Below are 10000 nucleotides of genomic sequence, written 5' to 3'. Positions count from 1 at the left end.
GGCACGTAGCTGCGAGACCCGGGCGGCTGCCCTCCGCCCGGCTCACGGGGGCGGTCGTGTCCATCAGCTGGTCGTGCGGAAATCCCGTGGTTGGCCTCCCTCCCTCCCTCCCTCCCTCCCTCCCTCGTCCAGCCGCACGTTTGCGGGGTTCGTGCGACTGGGATGAAATAGACCTTCCTTCCAAAGGACAATCGGAGATCATCCATCATACCTCTCGAGTCCCCAAAAGCCAAGAAACACGCCAACCAAAACGCTTTTATTATGCCAACGGTTCCCGTTTTCATTCCTATCGTTTAGGGAGGTTTGGTGGCAGCAGCGGCCGAAAGCAAAAGGAAACCCGAGGAAAGCGGCTCCATCCACCAGGGCTGTGTCTCATCCGTGCCGACGCAGGAGGGACGGGCTTCGTTCGTTCGTTCGCTGCGGCCCAAATTCCCGGGCCGCCCGAGGACCGCTCGCACCGGCCCGAGGGAGGGAGCCCCGGCAGGCAGGACGCCTCCGGTGAAATGGCCAAGTCGACCGCGCGACCCACAACCCGCCCGACTGGGGGCGAGAAGGCGCATGGAGGAGGACTCCGTCCCCTAGTCGGCAGACGGCCCTGGGACAGGGACGTTCGCCAAAACCTCCCCAAGGCCGCTTTCCGTGACCGAGTCGGCCTCCCCGCCTGTACTCGTCCCGGCCCGAGAAACGAGACGCGGGGTGGATCGGGACCAGGCGACGCACCAGGCCGGCCGGCGCTGCATCCTCCCTCCCCCGACCTGACCTGACCTGGACGAACGCCTCCCCATCGCCCGCCCCCGCGAGGCTGATCCGTCCGGCCGGTGAGGAGGCCGCTTGTCGGGCGCCACCGGCTGCCCGGCATCCTCTTATATAGTGTTCGAGGAGGTCGACCAGGTGGCCCGGCCGGGATGGGGGGGGGGGGGGGGGTGCGGGGGGTGGTGTCCCGGGCGGCGGGGGGCGGGGGGGTAGGAGGGGAGAGGGAAAGGTGGGCGGGGCGAATGCCGGGGGGGGGGGGGGGGGGGGGGGCGGGGGTCGGCGCGGGGCGGGGCGGGGCGGGAGTTGGGGATGGGGGAGGGGCGGGAGGCCGTCTGGACATGGAGGGTCGGAAGAGCGGTGGTGACAATGATTTTCATTATCATTTAGAAAGAAGAACGTGGACTTCTTTAGAGGAGTCCTTTGAATAGCTTCTCCATTTAGTTAACATACATCCAAATGGAGGTCGGGAAACTTGGGTCCTGTTAACATATGGATGGAAGTGGAAAGAACTATCGCGATGACCGTCCTTGTGTTTCTTTTATTTTTTCTTTCTTCCTTCTCCCCAAAGCCGCCCCCCCCCACCCCCGCCCCGCCCCGCCCCGCCCCGTCCCGTCCCGTCCCGTCCATCCATAGTTGTAGGTTCCAGTGGTAGGTCTTTCGGGTTTCTGCTATGTGGGCTTGAAGGGCGATGCTGGGTCTGGGGCTGCGCCCAGGATCCGAACCGGTGAAAACCTGGGCCGTCGAAGCCGGGGGTCGGGGTGGGGGCGCGTACTTGACCGCTCGTCCACGGGCTCGGCCCCCGGCCCTTGTTTTCTAGGGAGAGAGACAGAGAGACCCGATCCATTTTCTCTTGGCCTCTAAAGCGTGTGTGTGGTCGAAAGGCGACGGAGAGAGGGGTTCTGGTCCAGAAAGCCCCGACCGCGCCGCCGCGGGGATCGGTCGGTCCCGCCCGAACCGTCCGAGTCGGAAAGGAACGGACAGCTTTCCTCCTTTGGGCCCCTGACTTGGGACCAACAGGGGAAGAGAAACAGGCCTCTCTCCCTCACACCCTGGCCCCTTCCCCCAGGACGCCCTCCTTCTAGTCAGCCCGCCTCTGGCTTTTCCACACGCCGACGACCGCTCGTCGGCATGGACCCACCTTCCTTGGGGGACACCACCACACGACTCTCCCACTCGTCTGCCTGCCTTTCGTTGGCGTCGCTGCCAAAGGCGAGGGGTAGGGGTGGCGGTGGCAGGGACGGCAGGGGCCCAGCGGCTCTCTGGAGGGTGAGGAAGTCTTGCTGGTTCTCCTAGGTCGGTGATCTTTCTCGATCTCCACACACATTCTTCGTTTGGGGAGCCAAGAGACGCCCTCTGAGGAATCCCTATGGCCAGGGTCGATCACTTACTCGCTCACTGCCTCGGCCTCGGCCTTGGCCTCTGTCCACCTTGTCTCTCTCCCTCCCTCCCTCCCTCGTCGGTCTCTGTGTGTGGACGTCTAGGTGGAGGCGAGGCAGGGAGGCCATCCACCCACCCACCCACCTCGTGGTTTACCACACGCTCTACACGGAGGTAGAATTCCCATCCCACCGAATCCATCCTTTCCACGGGGCACAAGCCAGTGGCCTTCGGAGTCTCCCTCCCAAGGTGGCGCATCCGTCACGGCTATCTATTTCCAGAAGGTTTCCGTTTCCATCCCTCCCTCCGAAAGAAAAAACGGCCCCACTCCCGGATCTGCCTCACCACGACCACCACCACCGCCGCCATCTGCTGTCGCCCTCTAGGGTTGGACCGTTCTAGCTCTCTCCTCTGTGTGGAATCGCAACGTAGGTCGCCTTGGATGTCTGGCACCTCTCACTTAGCAGAAGGTTTTGGAGGCTCAGGCTGGGCCACGCTTTGGCCCGGGTCAGTGTTCCGTTCCTCCGGACGGCTTCCTCGTTTTCCACGAGAAGGAGCCGTGAAGACGGAAAGGAAGGGCGGATGGATGGCTTCTCCGTGCTACCGAGTCCCTCTCCCCTTTTCCCCAAAGCGTGAGGGGCGGTCGACAGGATCTTCTCTGATGACAAAAGTCAGAGGCACCCCGGGTCAGACACCGTGCGAGGCGTTGGTGTGTTCTCGAGACGAGAACACGTCCCCGTCAGCGTTTCCTGTCGTTCTCGTTCCGAAAGGATTCACGCGCCACCCCGTCTCCCTCAAGGTCTTAGGGCTGTCGTGCTCCGCAGCCGTCACGTGTCGTGGATCCTGGGCACCACCACGCCACCCCGCCCCCGCCCCCCCGCCATAGCTGTCGATCGCTACGTGGCACGCCTACGTTTGCCCAAAAGAGCAGTCCGATGGACAGCGTGGGTGCTTTTCCCAGCAGGCAGGCAGGTGAGAGTCACCCCTCTAGAAGGTTTCCAAGCCCCGTTCCATTCTCAGAGGCAGCTCCTTTGGCCATCAAGGAGGCAGGCGATGGGGGTGGGGGTGGGGATGGGGATGGGGCCGGGGCCTCTGTCCTCTGTCGCGGTAGAAATGATTGGGAAAGGAGGGACGATGGGCGTAGGTCAACCATCCTGGGCGGTGGTGCTTTGGGAGCTTTTTCTAGAAGAAGGAGCGAACGGCCTTCCCTGGGAAGGGAGGAAACCAGAGGAGGTCCCCCTCAGACCGACCTGACACGAGAAGGACACTCTCTCTCTCTCTCCCTTTTCTTCCTGACTTGAAATCAGGAGACAAAACTCCCCTGCCAAAGGGGCCCTCCCGAAACGGGGAGTGAGGAAGACCTCCTTCTCTTCACGGCTGAAGTTCTCCCTGCCTTTCCTGGACGGGAAGGATAGCACCTACGCCCGCTGCCGTCGGCGACTTTTAGTCCACCTGGAGAGGAAGAAATTCTTTCCCGTGGCCGAACCCTGGCGGTTCGTTCGTGCTGCAGAGGACGTGGCCCTCTCTGACACACCCAGGAACCTCCTCGCTCCGGGTCGCTCCGGGTCGAGGAGAGGGAGTTCTGTTCTGTGGTTTAGAATGGTGCTTAAAAAGGGACATCGCTTACAAAGGGTCCTCGTCCCCCTTCCTAAACGGACGGCTCGGCTCGGAGGCGTGAGATACGTTTCGCATCCTCCTCGTCGTCTTCACTCAAAGTTTTATTGGAGTTTTGAAGATTTTATTTTTTGTCTTTCCTTTTTCTCCCCAAAGCCCCCCGGTACATAGTTGTGTGTTCTTCGTTGTGGGTCCTTCTAGCGGTGGCATGTGGGACGCCGCCTCAGCGTGGTTTGATGAGCAGTGCCGTGTCCGCGCCCGGGATCCGAACCGACGAAACACTGGGCCGCCTGCAGCGGAGCGCGCGAACTTAACCACTCGGCCACGGGGCCAGCCCCTTACTGGATTTTTAAAACAACTCCGGGGGCCGGCCCGGTGGCGCAGCGGTGAAGTTCGCACGTTCCGCTCCGCCGGCCCCGGGTTCGCCGGTCCGGATCCCGGGCGCAGGACCCAGCACCGCTTGGCGAGACACTCTATGGCAGGCATCCCACCTGGAAAGTAGAGGGGGATGGGCACGGATGTCAGCTCAGGGCCAGTCTTCCTCGGCCGACAGAGGAGGATTGGCGGCAGATGTTCGCTCAGGGCTCATCTTCCTCAAAAATAAAATAATAAATCGATTCGATAAAATATCAAATAACACAACCGCGGGATCACGACTTAGAGTCACCATTGGCCCGATGATGCCACTCCCCACCCCCCCCACACCCCTACCCCCCACCATTTGGAGGTGCCGTCAGTGGGATTCGTTCCTGTTTGTCCATCTTTCTTCCTCTTTTTTTTTTTTTTTTTTTAAAGACCGGCACCCGAGCTCATTGCCAATCTTATCTTTTCTTTTTATTCCTCCTCCTTCTTCTTCTTCTCCCCAGAGCACCCCAGTACCTAGTTGTATATTCTCTTTGAGGGTCCCTCTGGTTCTGCCGTGTGGGACGCCACCTCAGCGTGGCTTGATGAGCGGTACCGTGTCCGAGCCCAGGATCCGAACCTTTGAAGCCCCGGGCCGCTGAAGCGGAGCGTGCAAACTCAACCGCTCGGCCACGGGGTCAGCCCCTTCAGAGGAGGAGGAGGAGGAGGAGGAGGAGGAGGAGGAGGAGGAGGAGGAGGAGGAGGCAGGCGCTGTGTGAAGTCGCCAGTGAGTCTGTGGAAAGAGACGGAGGATTTCCCATGGGAAGCTGGGGCGGGGGACACGGACCAATGTCGTGCGAACTTGAAGGTGAATGATCAAAAAACCCACACACGCCTAGAGCAGCGGGTTGCCAGTTAGGAGTTTGCTTGCCGGGCCCATAACGCAGGGCTCATCGATGAGCCAAACCGTCCGTGATCCTCAAGCAGTCTAGTAGGGTTAGAGAAAGGAGGGGGGCACTCTTTCTGCCCCAGACGAGGCGAGTTTCTCAGACAGCCACCCTGCCCCAACATCTTCCCTCCCTGCCTCCCGGCCCTTGGCGGACTGCGGCCTAAGGGTGGGGGAATTGAAGAAAGCCGTTCAATGGAAAAGAGCCCGAGGCCATGGGAGAGAGCTTCCTGCACTTGAATGAAGCCCTGACACCAGGCCCGTCGGAATGAATGGGCCTGACCTCCCCTCCCCCCTCCCCCCTCCCAGGCTGGCGAGTCCCACCGACTCGACTCGGCAGTGGAAGGCTAGGGGTTTCCTCCGAAATGGTGAACCGGCCCCCTTGTCCACAGGAAAACCACACACGGCTACAGCCTAGGCAGGATCTCGGGCCAAGTCGTCAGGGTGGCAAGATGATGGTGGATGAGAGGAAACTTGTTCTGGGACCGCCCCGCCCCCCCCATCGCCTCTCTGGCTGACAAGAGGGCTGGGGAGCGGTGAGGGTCAGGGGGAGAGTGGGGGCGGGGCCGGGACAGGGACCACCGGGCAGTAGGACGGGAGTAGCCCTGAGGCCTGCCTGCCTGCCTGCCTGCCTGCTTCCTTCCCTGCCGGCGCAGGGCTGAGAGAGGCACGGGGCACGCTGGCTCCTGCCCCTTCACTCATTCGGAAGCCTTCTGTTGTTGCTCCTGAGGTGCCGGCTGCGGTGACAGACAGAGCAAAACTCCTCTCTCTGTCTATTTCTTCAAAGGCCCGAGTCTGAGCTACGACAGATTCCCCTGTGGCTCGACCCGCAACCTCCCATCCTGCCAGACCAGACCCCTTGTCCAAAAACCTCCACTGGAGGAGCTCTTTCACCTGACCCGGAAAGGAAACACCAGCCCTGCCTCAGCCTCACACCCACCACCACCACCACCACCACAACCATCCCCCCCCGCCCCACTCTCCTCCGGACCCAGATACCTAACAGAGAGAACAAAAATCCAAAAATCCTGCTGCTCTCCTTCTACCGCCTCCACTTTAGAAGAGTCGGTCTCCCCCGAACACCTCAGACTCTGTGACTTCCCGCGGCCTCCCTTTCCCCGTCCCCATGCTCTCCCCGGACGGGCCCCATCTTACACTCGAACGACAGCTCCACCGCTCGGGGCAGCTAGACACGATGTCCCAAAGTGGCCCAGACGGTAGCCTGGTCGATTCCAAAGGACCCACACACGCAGTCGGCCATAAACGTGGTGTGGAGATCGTGGACGTTCGCGGGCCTCTGATGAAATTGCTGCTCCGGGGACCCCGGCGTCTAGGACCCGTCTTCTCCATGTTCTTCACACTGTTGCTCCTGGGCCGGTTATTCTCTTCCCTCTCGCTGACCTTAACGTTTTGTCTCTGCCATTGAATTTTTTTTTAAAGATTTTATTTTTTCCTTTTTCTCCCCAAAGCCCCCCGGTACATAGTTGTGTATTCTTCGTTGTGGGTTCTTCTAGTTGTGGCATGTGGGACGCTGCCTCAGCGTGGTCTGATGAACAGTGCCATGTCCGCGCCCAGGATTCGAACCCACGAAACACTGGGCCGCCTGCAGCGGAGCGTGCGAACTTAACCACTCGGCCACGGGGCCAGCCCCCTCTGCCATTGAATTTTGACTGTGCGAATGTGACTTGCCGCTGTAGGGCTGCGTGGATCTCTCAGGCATCCTGCTGTGCCATGCGGGGGGGGGGGGGAATCCTTGGTGGGTGGGTCGATAGACGTCCCTTTGGTTGTCCCCTGGAGGGGAGAGACAGAGGGGACGACTCAATCCACCACGAACGCTGATGTCGCTCCGATAAACCTGTAGCGGTGATTCTAGTTTATGGCCCGTGTCCTGAAAAGAACTTCCCGAAGGGCCAGCCCGGCGGCACAGCAGTTAAGTTCGCACGTTCCGTTTTGTCGGCCAGGGGTTCGCCGGTTCGGATCCGGGGTGCGGACGTGGCGCCGCTTGGTGAGCCACGCTGTGGTTGGCGTCCCGCCTATCAACGGGAGGAGGATGGGCACGGATGTTAGCTCGGGACCACTCTCCCGGGGCAAAAAGAGGAGAATTGGCAGCAGGTGTCAGCTCGGGGCTCGTCTTCCTCGAAAAATAAATTAATTAAATAAATAAAAACAACTTCCCAAACCTCTCTGATAACTTGAAGCTTTGAAGTTTTGCGAGGTGAAATCAGGTGATAAAAAAGTCCACGGACGGGGGCAGCCCCGTGGCCGAGTGGTTAAGTTCACACGCTCCCCTTCGGCGGCCCAGGGTTTTGCCCGTTCAGATCCCAGGCACGGACACGGCACCGCTCGTCGGGCCGTGTGGAGGCGGCGTCCCACATGCCACAACTAGAACGGCCCTCAACTAAGATAGACAACTATGTCATGGGGGGGATTTGGGGAGAAAAATCGCGGGGGGGGGGGAAACAAAAACGGAAGATTGGCAACAGTCGTTAGCTCGGGTGCCAAACTTAAGACAAAAACAATTTCCTTGACGATGTAGATCATTTCCGAGTAAGATAGAACCTGAGACGTGAGTGGCTAAATAGAAGTTTATCTACTTTGGGTTTGTGAGGATACGGAAACGAAAAGACCTTTGGGTCTATCGAGGAACACGTCTCGTGCTTTATTAAAAGCTTTGACAGGGGACGGCGGCACGGCGGCATAGTGGTTAAGCTCCTGCACTCAGCTTCGGCAGCCTGGGGTCCTCGGGTTCAGATCCCGGGCGTGGACCTCCACCGCTCCTCACTCCGGGCTGTGGTGGCATCCCGTCCGCAAGATCAAGGAAGTGGGGCGCAGGTGTTACCTCGGGCCCGCTCTCCCTCAAGCAGAAAGAAGAGGAAGATTGGCAACAGGCGTCAGCTCTGTGAGGGCCGATCTTCCTCACCCAAAAACTAAAGTGAGATGAAATCAAATAAAGCGAAGGAAGAGATAAACCTATGAAATCCCATGTTTCTAAAAGTGGCCAAGTGTTTAGAAATTGGCCAAGCGACAGACTGCTCATGGGAAGGACAGTTCCTAATTGCTGACTTCTTAGTTTTCACCAAAATTAAGGTTCGTGAGGGTTAAAAATTCTACTTAACGAATGCGATGAAAGCCACTAGCCGGCCCAGTGGCGCGCTGGTTAAGTGTGCCTGTTCCACTTCGCCGGCCCGGGGTTCGCCGGTTCGGATCCGGGGGTGGACGTGGCACCGCTGGGCGAGCCACGTGGTGGTAGGCGTCCCACATATGAAATAGAGGAAGATGGGCACGGAGTTAGCTCAGGGCCAGCCTTCCTCGGCAAAAAGAGGAGGATTGGCAGCAGTTAGCTCAGGGCTCATCGTCCTCAAAACAAAACAACACAAAACAAAACAAAAGCCACTAAAAGTGAATATGGGAAACATCTTTGTGTTCAAGGAAAGTGAGATGGCTGCCTTCAGGCAAGAGGGCCTAAAAAGTAAAGATCGTTTTGTCTGTGAAAAGGTGATCACGGGGAAAAAAATCTGAGAAAAAGGTCTGTTCGTGGTCAAGTGGCCTAAAATTGGAACGAGTGGACAGATAGAAATGGCGAGCGATAGGATCTATTGGAGTCTATGAGGAAGCCATTGGGTGTCGGCCTAATTCGGCCTGACAGTGTTTTTCCAAAAGGGCTGACGTGGCCGTCGAGCACGCATTGCATCGTAGATCTGCTTTAAACATTTCCTACGGCAAGAACCAATGCCTTAAGGGAAAGGAGCAGCTTCCCCGTGCTCGGGCCTTTCCTTAAGGAGAGGCATCTTTCCTTAGGCTAGGAACGGATGGTTGCGCTCACCTTTGACCATCCGGCTCACCTGTGACCACCCAGGCCCAGACAACAGACCTGCCACCCAGCGGTGTCTGTCGATCGCTGTGCTGACAGAGCAGTGTCGCGACTATCGTCCAAGGGACCTTTCGATCCTATGTGAAACGTCCTCTCTGGGGGTCTAGAAGCACTCTGTACACCCCACTTCCCGGGCGCCCTTTCTTCCTTCAGAAGAAAGGCCCGGGCCACAGTCCTTACATCTTAGGTCAGAATAAACTCACCCCGATTTTCACGGATAGATTGGTTCCGGATTATTTCCATCGACAGAATGGAATCAAGTCAATGAGTTTCAAGATCGGAGGAAGCTGATGCAAAATCAGAATTGGTTTTTCTCGCTCTCGAAAGGATACTTTTCTCTAACTTCTAGTCTCCTCCTGATAAAGACATTGGAAAAGGTTTCTCTTGACCTCTGAGGGAATCGACACCAAGACAGAGATCCTCCATTTTGTCAGAATGATTTCCTAGGCCTCTAACGGAGGAGGCCTCCCTCGGACGGGAGCTCAGCTTTTGTTTGCAACAGTTTTCCTCTCTCTGCTTGCCTTTAACATCTCCTTTCCCGTTCTTCTTTTTTGGAAGGGAAATACGTGCACCGCTGGGGGGGGGGGGGGGGGGAAGAATTTTCTAAATGACCAAAGAAGATCTACGACTGTTGTTATTTTGGTTTCACGGAGCAGTTCCACGTCACATTTACCCCATTTTAAACACCCACACACACTCACAGCACGGCGCTGTGAGGATGTCCCGGGGAACTCGATTTGTGGAGGGAATGGCTGTGAGGTCTCTGCCCCCAACCCGCACCATTTGGGTGCTTCTGCTTGTTGATGAGGACGGGAAGCCCTGCTGAAATCCATATTCTTATCACCACACGTGAATCTGCACCATGCTCCCCCCGTGTGTCATCTTTGGGCTTTGCTGTGGCCCCGTGCGGAGGGAGACCCGTTTTGTCTTGTAAACTTTTCAGCGGCCAAGCGGCTCGGTCCTTTCCTCTACGACTTGTGGCTCTGTCTGTCCGTCTGCCTTAGAAAGACCCTCTGGGCCGGAAGTGACAGGCTGCACACAATTCCTGACAGACTGCGGACAATTCCTCCGTCGTCACGGTCCTTCTCTGATGACGT

The 10000-nt window shown here is 58.3% G+C and overlaps 1 long non-coding RNA gene across 1 annotated transcript; it reads left to right on the top strand.

Annotated features, from left to right (window-relative positions):
• The first annotated feature begins 134 nt into the window (after positions 1-134).
• On the top strand, positions 135-1279 carry LOC138922626 (uncharacterized). The gene is made up of 2 exons (XR_011435749.1): positions 135-818; positions 1141-1279. It is a non-coding gene; the product is annotated as an uncharacterized lncRNA (long non-coding RNA).
• The last annotated feature ends 8721 nt before the right edge of the window (positions 1280-10000 follow it).

The sequence above is a fragment of the Equus caballus genome, unplaced genomic scaffold (assembly GCF_041296265.1).
Source record: "Equus caballus isolate H_3958 breed thoroughbred unplaced genomic scaffold, TB-T2T unassigned-0001837, whole genome shotgun sequence".
Taxonomy (NCBI): Eukaryota; Metazoa; Chordata; class Mammalia; order Perissodactyla; family Equidae; genus Equus; species Equus caballus.
This window is presented reverse-complemented; position numbering and strand designations above follow the sequence as displayed.